Below are 16,802 nucleotides of genomic sequence, written 5' to 3' on the forward strand. Positions count from 1 at the left end.
TCCTTCAGACCGACCCATCACTCCCTGCCTCTGGTGCCCTCACATCAACTGACTGCTCCCCACCACCAGGACCCCCAGACCAACTGTGCCTACCACCAGGACCCCCAAACTGACTGATTGCACCCCACCTCCAGGATCCATCAACCAGAAAAACAACACCCCACCACAAGGATCCCTGCCTGGCCAACTGCACCCCACTCCAAGACTTCCAGCCAACCCCACCCACAGCCCGAGCTGCAGTTCCCCATTTGCCAACACATTTGGAAGCCAGAGCAGCCATCTTTGATAATCCTGGAAGCCATAACTCCGATCTTTAAGTGGGGAAAATCCCATCCTGAGATGCCTGCTGGAGACTGGAAGCTCATTGTCAGGTGCCTCTCATACATCAGGCTACAGAAGACTGGGAGGTTTGAATACTATATGACTGTTATAGTGTAGATTTTCTTTTTTCTCCTTATTGAAAAATTTTAAGTTTTTATTTCTTTACTTCTATTGCTCTCTTTTCCTTTTGTTTACCTGTTCCCTCAAAGTTTCTTTCTCCCTTTTTCCATGCTAAAAACTGACTTCTTTTGAGTATACTCACACACTTTCTATGACCTAGAACTTCTATACATTCTTTCCTTATCCCATTAACAGATATATCCTTCACTCCTCGGCATCCTTTTTGTCCTCCATTAGAAACTGTAGACCTTATTGCAAATCTATATGTTATACTGAAGATAATATTTTATCTCATTCTGTTTATTATGACAATATTGTCAACACCCTCATAGGGGCTATTTGGTTTTGGGTTACATACTGTCTTAACTGGGCACTGCCGATATTGATCTTCCCCTTAAAGAAAATGTTTTGGAAGCCTATAGGGTCATTATAAGCCTATAGGGGGGAAACTGCAACACCCCAGATCTGCACTGCTAGAGGGGAAGATAAATGAACAACATGAAAAAACAAGGGAAGAAATTGATCCAAACAAATCTAAATTATATATTAATATAGTCCAGTGACAATATGATGGAAGAAATGTCATAAAAGGACTTCAGATTATACATTATTAAAATGATTCATGAAGCAAAGGATGAGATAAGATAGCAAATACAGGCAATGAATGATCATAATAAGAAGCAGTTGAAAGAGCAACTGCAGGAAGCAAAAGATCATTTCAACAAAGAGATAGAGATTCTCAAAAAATAAAAGCAGAAATCCTTGAAATGAAGGAAATAATAAACCAAATAAAAAATTCAATGGAAAGCATTACCAAAAGACTAGACCACTTGGAAGACAGAACCTCAGACAATGAAGACAAAATATTTAATCTTTAAAATAAAGTTGCCCAAACAGAGAGGATGGTAAGAAATCACGAACAGAATCTCCAAGAACTATGGGACATCATGAAAAGACCAAATTTAAAAATTATCAGGATTGAGGAAGGCACAGAGATACAAACCAAAGGAATGAACAACCTATTCAATGAAATAATATCAGAAAATTTCCCAAACCTGAAGAATGAAATGGAAAATCAAATACAAGAGGCTTACAGAACACCAAACGCAAAAAATCACAACAGATCCACACCAAGACACATTATAATGAAAATGCCTAACATACAAAATAAAGATAGGATTTTGAAGGCTGTGAGAGAAAAGCATTAGATTACATATAGGGGAAAACCAATATGGATATTAGCAGATTTCTCAGTTCAGACTTTAAAAGCTAGAAGGGCCTGGAACAACATATTTCAAGCTCTGAAAGAACATGGTTGCCAACCAAGAATCCTATACCCAGCAATTCTAACCTTCAGATTCGAAGAGAAAATAAAATCCTTCCTCGATAAACAAAAGTTAAAAGAATTTACAAATAGAAAGCCTGTGCCACAGAATATTCAATGAGGAGGAAATGAAAACAACAATGTAGGTCAGTAAAGGTCAGTAAAGGGAGGAACTACCTTAAAGGAAAAGTCATTAAAAGGAGAAACCAAGTCAAGTTAAAAACCAAAAATAAACCCAAATGACTAGGAATAAAAATCATATCTCAATAATAACCCTGAATGTTAATGGCCTAAACTCATGAATCCAAAGACATAGACTGGCAGAACTGATTAAAAAGAAAGTCCCAACAACATGCTGCCTTCAAGAGACTCATCTCATAGAAAAAGACATCCACAGACTAAAGGTGAAAGGATGGGAATAAACCTACCATGCATATGAACTCAGTAAAAAAGTGGAGGTTTCCATCCTTATTTCAGATAAAGTGGACTTTTTAAGTTAGTCAGAAGGGATAAAGAAGGGCATTCCATACTTCTTAAAGGAACCATAAATCAGGAAGACATAACGATAGTAAATATTTATGCCCCAAATAATGGTGCATCAATGTACTTCAAACTAATCTTTCATACTTCCAGGAATCAAATAGACCACACACAATAATTCTGGGTGACTTTAAAACACCACTGTCACCACTGGATATATCTTCCAAACAAAAACTAAACAAAGAAACCATAGAACTTAATAACACATCAATAATCTAGACTCAACAGATATACAGAATATTCCATTGATCAACAAGCGAATTTACTTTCTTCTCAGCAGCACATGGAACCTTCTCAAAAATAGACCATATGTTATGCCACAAAGCAGCCCTTAGGAAATGTAAAAAATTAGAGATACTGCCTTGTGTTCTATCAGATCATAATGGAATGAAATTAGAAATCAATGAAAAAATAAAAAACAGAAATTACTCCTACACCTGGAGACTAAATAATATGCTATTGAATGAAACATGGATAACAGAAAACATCAGGGAAGAGATAAAAAAAAATCTTAGAGGTAAATGAGAATGATGATACAACACATCAAAATCTCTGGGATACTAATGAAAGCAGTACTAAGAGGAAAATTCATTGCATGGAGCACATTCAAGAAAAGAATAAAAAGCCAACAACTAAATGACTCAACATTACAACTCAAAGACCTAGAAAAAGAAGAACAGAACAACACCAAAAGTAGTAGAACACAGGAAATAATTAAAATCAGAGCTGAAATCCATAAAATTGAAACAAAAGAAACAATTCAAAAAATTGACAAAACAAAAAGTTTGTTCTTTGAAAAGTAAACAAAATATACAAACCCTTAGCCACACTAACAAAGAGAAGGAGAGAGAAAACTCAAATTACTAGAATTCGTGATGAAAAAGGAAATATCACAACAGACACCACTGAAATACATAACATAATGAGAAGCTACTTTGAAAACCTATATTCCAACAAAATAGAAAATACTGAAGACATCTACAAATTTCTAGAGACATATGCTCCTCCCAAATTGAACCAGGAGGACATACACAATTTAACCAGATCAATATCAAGCAATGAAATAGAAGAAACCATAAAAAACCTACCATCCAAGAAAAGCCCAGGACCAGATGGATTCTCAGCCAATTTCTACAAGACCTTCAAAGAAGAACTCATTCCAATACTTCTCAAAGTATTCCAGGAAATGGAAAAGGAGGAACCCTACTGAACTCATTCTATGAAGTTAATATCACCCTCATACACAAACCAGGCAAAGACACATCAAGGAAAGAAAAATTTAGACCAATATCCTTGATGAATATAGATGGAAAGCTCCTTAACAAAATACTGGCAAACTATATTCAAAAGCATTTTAAGAAAATTGTGCACCACGAACAAGTGGGGTTCATCCCAGGAATGCAAGGATGGTTCAATACCTGTAAATCAATAAACGTCATTCATCATGTCAATAGACTTAAGGATAAGAATCATATGGTTATTTCAATTGATGCAGAAAAAGCATTACAAAATTCAACACCCCTTCATGCTCAAAGCACTAGAATAAATAGGAATAGTAGGAACACACCTAAACATTGTAAAGGCTATTTATGCTAAACCCATGGCCAACATCATTCTTAATGGAGAAAAACTGAAAGCTTTCTCTTTAAAAATGGGAACAAGACAGGGCTGCCCTCTTTCACCACTTCTATTCAACATCATGTTGGAAATACTAGCCAGAGCAACTAGACAGATTAAAGAAATTAAAGGGATATGAATAGGAAAAGAGGAACTTCAGCTGTCACTATTTGCTGATGACATGATTCTCTATTTAGAGGATCCAAAAAACTCTTCCAGAAAACTTCTAGACCTCATAAATGAATTCGGCAAAATAGCAGGTTATAAAATCAACACACATAAATCTAAAGCATTTTTATACATAAGTGATGAAACATCTGAAAGGGAAATGAGGAAAACAACTCCATTTGCAATAGACTAAAAAAAAAAAAAAAATTCTTGGGAATCAATCTAACCAAAGAGGCAAAGATCTCTACAGTGAAAACTACAAAACATTGAAGAAAGAAATTGAGGACGACCTTAGAAGATGGAAAGATCTCCCACGTTCTTGGATAGGCAGAATTAATATTATCAAAGTGGCCATACTTCCAAAGGCACTATACAGATTTAATGTAATTCCAATTAAAATTCCTGTGACATTTCTCACAGAAACAGGAAAAGCAATCATGAAATTCATCTGGAAGAACAAAAGACCCACAATAGCCAAGGCAATCCTAGGCAGGAAGAGTGATGCAGTAAGTGTCACTATACCAGAACTTAAACTCTACTATAGGGCAATAGTAACAAAATGGTACCAGCACCAAAATAGACAGGTAGATCAATAGTACAGGATAGAAGACACGGAGACATACCCACATAAGTACAGTAATGTCATTCTAGACAAGGGTACCAAAAACTTACAATGGAGAAAAGATAGCCTGTTAAACAAATGGTGCTGGGAAAACTGGAAATCCATATGCAGTAAAATGAAATTAAACCCCTATCTCTCACCCTGTACATAACTCAACTCAAAATAGATCAAGGATCTAGGAATTAGACCTGAGACCCTTTACCAAATAGAAGAAAAAGTAGGTCCAAATCTCCATCATGTTGGCTATGGACCAGATTTCCTTAACAAGACCCCCATAGCACAAGAAAAAAAAGCAAGAATCAAAAAAAGGGATAGATTCAAATGAAAAAGTTTTTTCTCAGCACAGGAGATAATCAATAATGTGAAAAGAGAGCCTACAGAGTGGGAGAAAATCTTTTCCACACACACTTCAGACCGAGCACTCATCTTCAAAGTTTATAAAGAACATAAAAAACTTTACACCCAAAATACAAAAAAAAAAAATCAATAAATGGGCTAAGGAAATGGGCAGACACTTCATAGAAGAAGATACACAGGTGATCAAGAAATATATGAAAAAGTGCTCATTATCCCTAGTAATTGTATAAATGCTAATTAAAACCACCCTAAGATTTCATCTAACTCCAATTAGAATGGCTGTTATCAAGAACACAAGCAGTGATAAGTGTTGGCATGGATGTGGGGGAAAAAGCCCACTATACATTGCTGGTGAGGTTGCAAACTGGTATAGCCACTCTGGAAAGAAGTATGGAGATTCCTCAGAAAACTTGGAATGGACCCACCTTTTGACCCAGTTATCCCACTCCTCGATTTATATCCAAAGGACTTAAAACTAGTATACTACAGTAATGCAGTCACATCAATGTTTATAGCAGCTCAATTCACAGTAGCTGGATTGTGGAACCATCCTAGATGCCCTTCAATAGATGAATGGATGAAGAAACTGTGATGTATATCTATATACACAATGGAATATTATTCAGCTATAAAGAAGAATAAAATTATGGCATTTGCAGGTAGATGGGTGGAACTGGATAATAACATGCTAAATGAAATGAGCCATTCCCAATAAACCAAAGGTTGAATTGTTTCTCTGATAAGTGGATGATGATACATAATGGGAGTGGAGGGGTGGGGGGTAAGAGAAGAATGGAGAAACTTTGTATTACAGAGGGAAATGAGAAGACAGAGGTGGTGGGGCATGAAAGATGGTAGAATGAGAGACATCATTACCCTATGTACAGGTATGATTACATGAATGGCGTGTATCTACATCATATAAAACCATAGAAACAAATAGTTGTACCCCATTAGTGTGTAATGAATCAAAATGCAATCTGTAAAAATAAATACTGAGTAAATACATACATTTTAAAGAATAAAAATAATGGAGGATGCAGATTCAGATCACTTCTCCACTTTCTTACCTTTGAAATATTTAACAAACAATAGCTCTGTTTTTGTTCCCACACCTGTAAAAAACAGGGATCAATAACAATACTGACTCCATGAGTTTACATAAGAATTAACTAAAACTGTTCATTTAAAACCTTTACAAAGCACACAATGCATGCTCAATTTATATTATCAACTGTTGTCAATTAGGTTTTTCATATATTAGACATTTTTAGGAGACATACAGGGCAATAGTAGATATAGTTCATTTTGGACCTTGGTCAAGGTAAACAATTCTGTAGTAAAATTCTGGAATCATTTAAAAAATTTACAGAGTTATGTGTTTTTTTTTTTTTTCCCCTCAGTTAAGATACAGTTTTTATAAACTCTAGAAAGAATCCAAGGAAAAAACATTGACCCAGATCTTTACACACTTTTAAAGAGGAAAACAACAAAATTCTGGTTAACAATTCACTTTGGTATAAATGCTCAAAGACCATGTACACATTTTTAGTCCAAGCCTTGCTTTGAATGTCATTATACAATAAAAACTGCTTAATTGATTTGTATAGAACACAATTCTTCTAGATTTCACTTGCATTTTGATTGAGGTTATTCCAGTTTTAGAATTTCATAGTTCATGTCACTATGTTTATGGGAAAAGTTATGGCAAAATTTAAAGACCACAGAATAAGAAGCAATTCATAACAGTTTAATTGTAATAATTGATATATATATTTGGCATCTTTTTATTGGGTAGTTAAGAAAATTATTTGGTATTCAAAATTTTACCTTAATTTTTGGTATGTTTAAATTTGATCATAGTTATCATATGTATTAGATTATCATATTTAGTTTGCTCATGCACAGAAAAAATCCATTACAAAACAAAAATACTGACATATAGAAAACTATTTAGTAGTTCTCTTGTTCTAAATTTAAGTGTTACATAATATATGCCTGTCATAAGTTGGTTATACACTCTGCCTATATCTTTCTTGGTAGAATTGTAGCTGGAAGGCAGTTTCAAGTGTCTTTCCCAGATGTATAGGCAAAACAAAAAATAAAAGTGTATGAATACTCTCACTGAATCCATTCTGTAACTTTTGTCTCATCCTGAATATATTGTCAGGCACTAGAAAGACACAATTTGAAGTCAGAATAGAGAAAAGAATGAAACGAGCTTTAAATGGTAGAATTAGTTAAAAATGTTAAAATATTCCTGTTACTCTACATGTTTAATATGCAGAAGCATTTTTAAATCTATGAAAAATATCAATTAACATATAACATGTAACCTTGCAAAAAGGCAATTAAAACATTAAAAGATAGTGAACTTCACTACTAAAACATGTATATTTTTTAAATGATACAATTTTAATATAGCCAGCTGGCAAATACTTAAAAGAATTATTACATATTCTGAGTGGAGGGTGATGTTGGTAAATATCTACTTACAAACTCAGTACAAACTGCTAGAGGTCATTTTAATGCACATTTGGAATATTTCAAACGTGAACTCTTTTGACTCAGAATTTTTCTACTCTTAGAATCATACTAAGTATTTGGCTAGTAGGAGAAAACATGTATGAAAGTTTTGTTGATTACTTTATAAACTTTCTACTGTAGAACAGCTTTTAAAATCTTTTAAACTGTTACAAACTTATATAGTTCACATATATCTAAAAACTAGTTTTCTTTATTATTAACATCTTACCTTGGCCCTGTACATTCCTTAAAATTAATGTACATCTACCAGTGCATTGTTAGTAAATAAAATCCATATTTTGTTTAGATTTCCCCAGTTTTTTGCTAATATCCTTTTTCTGCTCCAAAATCTCTTCTAAGACATGATCTTACAATTTGTTGTCATGTCTCCATAGTTATTGCCTCTTGGCTATGTCTTTTAGTATTTCCTTATTTCTGATGACCTTTACATTTTTGAGGAGTATTGGCTAGGTGTTTGTAGAATGCTCTCTGTTAGGGTTTGTCTGTTTATAAGCATTATTTATTTTTGTTACATGATTCTAATGGAGTTATGTTTTGAGAGGACCACAGCAATTAAGTACACTCTTCATCACAAGGGCATAGCTGTGAACTGAACATTCTGCTAAGATTCATCTGTTGATCCCCAAACTCAATATGGTGGTATTTGGGGGTGGGGTTTTGGGATATAATCAGGTGTAGATAAGGTCATGTTGGTAGGACTCCATGATAGGATTATTATCCTTATAAGAAGAGGAAGAGATACCAGGGTTCTATCTTTCTCTGCCTTGTGAGAATACAGCAAGAAGTCACCTACTGAGCCAGGAAAAATCTTCACCAGGAGACAAATCAGTCAGCCATTTGATCTTGTACTTGCCAGTTTCCAAAATTATGAGAAATAAATTTCTGCTGTGTAAATTATCTATTCTATGGTATTTTGTTACAGCAGCCTGTGTAGACCAAGACAGGTATAAATTATTAACGTAGTATCATAATAAGTATGCAACCTGATCATCTAAAGTGGGAAATACTGGCAGGTTTCCTTACTGTAAAATTGTACTTTTTGCTACTTTCCATAACATACTCCTTGGAAAAAAGGTTATTTTGTGCAGGCTACTTTCTCAAGAGTACAGTTTCTACATAAATTATTTGTAATTTTTCTGCATAGATTTATCTATTCTCAATTTTTTATTCAGTAATTTATTTACATCAGTGTGGGCTCATGGGAATTTTATTTTCATATCATTATAATGGTTCAATTTTAACATACTTTAAATTTCATCATTAATATTAAATAAGGTATAACATTATATGCAATGAAGTAATTTACAGTATATATCATGGCAATGTTAACATGTTTATTAAAATGGAAAGATAGTCATACCCCCAGAACAAAATATCTATTCATAACACAGTTATGTTTTATCAATAAAAGTGTGTGAATGTGTGTATGAATAAATTTTAAAAGTTCAAGTTGAATGTTAACAAGGATTGTATTTGTGTTGTGATTATGGCAATGACTTTTAATTTTCTGTATTATATAGTTCTAAATATTTTGATTGTATAATTTTCAAATAGAAAATATATCAACTTCATTGTGTTTCATCATTAAAATTTTCCATGTCACATCTTACTTTAAATAAACACCATTGTCTGTTTTTGATTGCATGGCTTTATTTTCTTCTTGGTTAATACTTAGTGGCAAGCATTTTGCTCATTCTAGGTCTCTTGAGAATTTGTCCCATGAATAAAATCAAAAGAGATACCATTTGTTATGTTGTTTTATGTAATGACTATTAGCAACTCTTCTTGCAACTTCTCACTTCATGAGGTGGAAACCTATGATAGGGTATCATTGTCATCTTCTCGAATAAACAGTAAATTCCTGAGTCCTCTAGACATTATGTCAAGACTCACAGTTGGTAAAGGGAAAAAGTTTAAACCAAGAAATATTTAAATCCAGAGTTCCCATTCTTAATGTACATGCAGGGACATTTGCTCCTCTATATATTACACAAGACTGCCCTCCACTCATCCATTAATGCCAACTGATTCCTTTTTCCTCACATTTCCTCTGGCTCTCCAATTCCTTGGCTTTAAGTTGTATGTTGAAATATTCTCCTTGAAGCCTTCCTTATTTGGTACTCATCCAAACCAGTCATCATCAGTTTTTCTTTTAAATCTCAAAGCTATTTATGATGAGGTGCTGCTTTTTGATTCTACAGACCTAGAGTTTGATTTGGACAATATCTCTAAGAAGTTTGGGCAATACCAGGTGACTTTCTTATGAATTATATTCATAAGAACAGTGTCTCTCTCATCTACCCCATGTATCTGTGATGCATATTGAGTTTTTCATTAGATTTAAATACTGATTTTGGGGAAAGAAAATATATACCTTCCTCTGAAAATGCAAACTTTAAAAAAATCAGTTATATTTAAATCAAGAATTCCATTTTAATTTAAGGTTAATTTAAAGTAGCTTTTTTTGTTTCACTAGATTTTATAAATTATCTGTATAGCTAAATACTTTAAACACAATATGATTAAAAATTTGATGCCTACTACAATTGAGTCAGTAGCATTTTTGTAATCCTGTTTGATTTCACTGAATTTTTTTACTCACTTTTTTCTGTCACCTGAAATACCAATCTGTTCAATTTCACTAAATTTTTTTACTCACTTTTTTCTGTCACCTAAAATACTAAGAGGTATGTATCTCACTAATATTTATAGATTCTACAATTAATTCTTGTTTACATGTGTTTTGGTTTTACATTCTTCAATGATTTGGGTATATGTTTTGAAAATTGCATGAAGTCATAAAATATGGCTATCATAGGAGATAGGCAATTTTAAAACTTAAAGCTGGCCCACACAGCCAGCTTCTCCAGGTTCTCGGAACGGAACTGGCCCGCTAGTGAGAGCCTGTCTGAACAGAGCACGCTCCGAGTCCCGGAGCCCCTGCAGTGCAGTGTACTCCTGCAAAGAACCAGCGGAGAGCCTCGATCTGCAGTCAGCCTCAGGGATAAGGGCAGGGCAGCAGGAGACCTCTTCAGGCGGCACTGCCCACTCCAGCTGCGGGCTCTCTTCACGGGGCGATCCAAGATGGCGGCCTAGAGGGAGACTGCACCCCCGGTCGCTCCAGAACCCAGGAGTTAAGAAGGGGAGGCATTGAGAGACTCGGACTGAAGTGGAGCCACGGGTGAGTCTGCCCACTGGGTAAAGCTCGGCCCGGGTGGCAGGCCCAGATAGAGGTGGCTTATCGGAGCCAGGCAGGGCAGCTAGAGTCATCCACAGGCAGTCCTGCGCACTCCGGCGGTGGGCCCCGCCCACACAGCCAGCTCCTCCAGGTTCTCAGAACGGAACTGGCCCGCTAGTGAGAGCCTGTCTGAACAGAGCACGCTCCGAGTCCCGGAGCTGCTGCAGTGCAGTGTACTCCTGCAAAGAACCAGCGGAGAGCCTCGATCTGCAATCAGCCTCAGGGATAAGGACAGGGCAGCCGGAGACCTCTTCAGGCGGCTCTGCCCACTCCGGCTGCGGGCTCTCTTCACGGGGCGATCCAAGATGGCGGCCTAGAGGGAGACTGCACCCCCGGTCGCTCCAGAACCCAGGAGTTAAGAAGGGGAGGCATTGAGAGACTCGGACTGAAGTGGAGCCACGGGTGAGTCTGCCCACTGGGTAAAGCTCAGCCCGGGTGGCAGGCCCAGATAGAGGTGGCTTAGCAGAGCCGGGCAGGGCAGCTTGAGTCTTCCCAAGGTAGTCTTCCACACTCCGGCAGTGCGCTCTTCCCACACGGCCAGCTGCACGGTGCAGGCCCACAGTGAGAGCATTTCCGCACAGAGCCAGTTCCAAAACGTGGAACCAGTAGGGGGCTAGGGGCAGTATTCTTCGAATGAGCTGCTTTATCAGATTCCTCCAAGACATCAGGCTACTGAAGGCTGGGAGGTGATACACTGGAAATCTACTGGGACACTATAAGCCAATAGTGGAAAACTGCAATATCTCAGGGTCCCACTGACAACTGACCATTATGAGAAAACAAGGGAAGAAAATGTACCAAACAAACCTAGATACTACATCAATAAAACCCAATGACAGCAGAGCAGAAGAAATGTCAGAAAGGGAGTTCAGAATGTACGTAATTAAAACGATCAGGGAAGCTAATGAGGAGATGAAAGAGCAAATGCAGGCATTGAAGGAGGAGATGAAAGAGCAAATGCAGGCATTAAATGATCGCACCAATCAACAGTTAAAAGACCAAATATGGGAAGCAAGAGATCATTTCAATAAAGAGTTAGAGATACTGAAAAAAAAAACAAACTGAAATCCTTGAAATGAAGGAAACAATAAACCAAGTTAAAAACTCCATAGAAAGCATAACCAATAGGATAGAACACCTGGAAGACAGAACCTCAGACATTGAAGACAAAATATTTAACCTTGAAAACAAAGTGGAACAAACAGAGAAGATGGTAAGAAATCATGAACAGAATCTCCAAGAACTATGGGATATCATGAAAAGGCCAAATTTGAGAATTATTGGGATTGAGGAAGGCTTAGAGAAACAAACCAAAGGAATGAACAATCTATTCAATGAAATAATAACAGAAAATTTCCCAAATCTGAAGAACGAAATGGAAAACCAAGTACAAGAGGCTTATAGAACTCCAAACATACAAAATTACAACAGACCCACACCAAGGTACATTATTATGAAAATACCTAACATACAAAATAAAGACAGAATTTTAAAGGCCGCGAGAGAAAAGAATCAAATTACATTCAGAGGGAAACCAATAAGAATATCAGCAGATTTTTCAATCCAGACCCTAAAAGCTAGAAGGGCCTGGAACAACATATACCAAGCCCTGAAAGAAAATGGATGCCAACCAAGAATCTTATACCCAACAAAACTTACCTTCAAATTTGACGATGAAATAAGATCCTTCCATGATAAACAAAAGCTAAAGGAATTTACAAAAAGAAAGCCAGCATTACAGAACATTCTCAGCAAAATATTCCATGAGGAAGAGATGAAAACAACGATGCAAAACAGCAACAGGAGGCGCTAGCCTAAAGGAATAGCCAAATAAAGGAGAAACCAAATCATGTCAAAACAAATATGAGTCAATTGACTGGGAATACAAATCATATCACAATAATAACCCTGAATGTTAATGGCCTGAACTCATCAATCAAAAGACACAGACTGGCAGATTGGATTAAAAAGAAAAATCCAACAATATGCTGCCTGCAAGAGACACATCTCATAGAAAGAGACACCCATAGACTAAAGGTGAAAGGATGGGGAAAAACATACCATGCACACGGACACAGCAAAAAAGCTGGAGTATCCATCCTCATCTCAGATAATGTGGACTTCAAACCAAAACTAGTCAGAAGGGATAAAGAAGGACATTACATGCTGCTTAAGGGAAGCATAAATCAGCAAGACATAACAATCATAAATATCTATGCCCCGAACATTGGCTCATCCACGTACGTCAAACAAATCCTTCTCAATTCCAGAAATCAAATAGACCACAACACAATAATACTAGGCGATTTTAACACACCTCTCTCACCACTGGATAGATCGTCCAAACAAAAATTGAATAAAGAAACTATAGATCTCAACAACACAATCAGCAATTTAGACTTAACGGACATATATAGAATATACCATCCAACACAGAATGAATACACTTTCTTCTCAGCAGCACATGGATCCTTCTCTAAAATAGACCATATTTTATGCCACAAAGCTACTGTTAGTAAATACAAGAAGATAGAGATACTACCTTGTACTCTATCAGATCATAATGGATTGAAATTAGAAATAAATGACAGAATAAAAACAGAAACTTCTCCAATACCTGGAGACTAAATAATACACTATTATATGATGAATGGATAACAGAAGACATCAGGAGGGAAATAAAAAAATTCTTAGAAGTAAACGAGAACAAAGACACATCATATCAAAATCTCTGGGACACTATGAAAGCAGTACTTAGAGGAAGATTTATTTCATGGGGTGCATTCAAAAAAAGAAGTAGAAATCAACAAATAAACGAGTTAACACTACAGCTCAAAGCACTAGAAAAAGAAGAGCAGACCAATACCAAAAGTAGTAGAAGACAGGAAATAGTTAAAATCAGAGCCGAAATCAACGAAATCGAAACAAAAGAAACAATCGGAAAAATTAATAAAATAAATAGTTGGTTCTTTGAAAAAATAAATAAAATTGATAAACCCTTACCCACACTAACAAAGAGAAAGAGGGAGAAAACTCAAATTACTAAAATTCGGAATGAACAAGGAAACATCACAACAGACACGAGTGAAATACAAAACATAATTAGAAGCTATTTCGAAAATCTATACTCCAACAAAACAGAAAACCTTGAAGACATCAACAAATTTCTAGAGACATATGAACTACCTAAACTGAACGAGGAGGACATACACAACTTAAATAAACCAATTTCAAGCAATGAAATAGAAGAGGTCATCAAAAGCCTACCAACAAAGAAAAGTCCAGGACCAGATGGGTTCTCAGCCGAGTTCTATAAAACCTTTAAAGAAGAGCTCATTCCAATACTCCTCAAACTATTCCATGAAATAGAAGAGGAGGGAACCCTACCAAACTCGTTCTATGAAGCCAATATCACCCTGATACCTAAACCAGACAGAGACACATCAAGGAAAGAAATTTCAGACCAATATCCTTAATGAACATCGACGCAAAAATTCTCAACAAAATTTTAGCAAATCGCATACAAATATATATTAAAAAGATAGTGCACCACGATCAAGTGGGTTTTATCCCAGGGATGCAAGGTTGGTTCAACATTCGGAAATCAATAAATGTCATTCACCATATCAACAGACTTAAAGTTAAGAATCACATGATTATTTCAATAGATGCAGAAAAAGCATTTGATAAAATACAGCATCCCTTCATGCTCAAAACACTAGAAAAAATTGGGGTAATGGGAACATTCCTAAACATTATAAAGGCCATCTACGCTAAGCCCATGGCTAATATCATTCTAAATGGTGAAAAACTGAAAGCGTTCCCCCTAAAAACTGGAACAAGGCAGGGATGCCCTCTTTCACCGCTTCTATTCAACATCGTCCTTGAGACTCTAGCCAGAGCAATCAGACAAACCAAAGAAATTAAAGGGATACGAATAGGAAAAGAAGAACTCAAACTATCCCTGTTCGCTGATGACATGATTATATATTTAGAGGAACCTGGAAATTCCACCAGAAAACTTTTAGAACTCATAAGTGAATTCAGTAAAGTAGCAGGTTACAAGATCAATGCTCATAAATCCAATGCATTTTTATACATAAGTGATGAATCTTCAGAAAGAGAAATTAGGAAAACTACTCCATTCACAATAGCATCAAAAAAAATAAAATACTTGGGAATCAATCTCACAAAAGAGGTGAAAGACCTCTACAATGAGAACTACAGAACACTAAAGAAAGAAATTCAAGAAAACCTTAGAAGATGGAAAGATCTCCCATGTTCCTGGATAGGCAGAATTAATATCGTCAAAATGGCTATACTACCTAAAGTTCTATACAGATTCAATGCAATTCCAATTAAAATCCCAATGATGTACCTCGCAGAAATAGAGCAAGCAATTATGAAATTCATCTGGAAGAATAAAAAACCTAGAATAGCTAAAGCAATCCTCAGTAGCAAGAGCGAAGCAGGGGGTATTGCAATACCAGATCTTCAACTCTACTACAAAGCAATAGTAACAAAAACGGCATGGTATTGGTACCAAAATAGACAGGTAGATCAATGGTACAGAATAGAGGACATGGACACAAACCCAAATAAATACAATTTTCTCATACTAGACAAAGGTTCCAACAATATGCAATGGAGAAAAGATAGCCTCTTCAACAAATGGTGCTGGGAAAACTGGAAAACTATATGCAATAGAATGAAACTAAACCCCTATCTCTCACCCTACACAAAACTCAACTCAAAATGGATCAAGGACCTCGGAATCAGACCAGAGACCCTGCATCTTATAGAAGAAAAAGTAGGTCCAAATCTTCAACTTGTTGGCTCAGGATCAGATTTCCTTAACAGGACTCCCATAGCACAAGAAATAAAAGCAAGAATAAACAACTGGGATAGATTCAAACTAAAAAGCTTTCTCTCAGCAAAGGAAACTATCAGAAATGTGAAGAGAGAGCCTACAGAGTGGGAGAATATCTTTGCCAACCATACCTCAGATAGAGCGCTAATTTCCAGAATCTATAAAGAACTCAAAAAACTCTACACGAAGAATACAAATAATCCAATCAACAAATGGGCTAAGGAAATGAACAGACACTTCACAGAAGAAGATGTACAAGTAATCACCAGATATATGAAAAAATGTTCAACATCCCTAGTAATAAGGGAAATGCAAATCAAAACCACCCTAAGATTTCATCTCACCCCAATTAGAATGGCGATTATCAAGAATACAAGCAACAATAGGTGTTGGCGAGGATGTGGGGAAAAAGGAACACTCATACATTGCTGGTGGGGTTGCAAATTAGTGCAACCACTCTGGAAAGCAGTGTGGAGATTCCTCAGAAAGCTTGGAATGGAAACACCATTTGACCCAGCTATCCCACTCCTTGGCCTATACCCAAAGGACTTAAAATCAGCATACTACAGAGATACAGCCACATCAATGTTCATTGCTGCTCAATTCACCATAGCCAGATTGTGGAACCAACCTAGATGCCCTTCAGTTGATGAATGGATAAAGAAACTGTGGCATATTTATACAATGGAATATTACTCCGCAATGAAGAATGATAAAATTATGGCATTTGTAGGCAAATGGTCGAAATTGGAGAATATCATGCTAAGTGAGATAAGCCAATCTCAAAAAACTAAAGGACAAATGATCTCGCTGATAAGCGGATGAGGACATATAATGGGGGGTGGGAGGGGCTAGCATTAGGTTTAGGGTTAGGTTTAGAGTTAGGCTAAGGAGAGCAGTAAGAATGAAGGAAAGAAGGACTGTGTAGAGGGAAAAGAGGGGTGGGAGGGGTGGGAGGGGTGGGAGGTGTGGGGGGGAGGGGAAAAATATAATAAACATCATTACCCTATGTAAACGTAAAAAAAATAAGTAAATAAAAAAAAAAAACTTAAAGCTGCTGTTAATTGCTTAAGATACA

This window comes from Sciurus carolinensis, chromosome 3 (genome assembly GCF_902686445.1).
Source record: "Sciurus carolinensis chromosome 3, mSciCar1.2, whole genome shotgun sequence".
Lineage (NCBI taxonomy): Eukaryota > Metazoa > Chordata > Mammalia > Rodentia > Sciuridae > Sciurus > Sciurus carolinensis.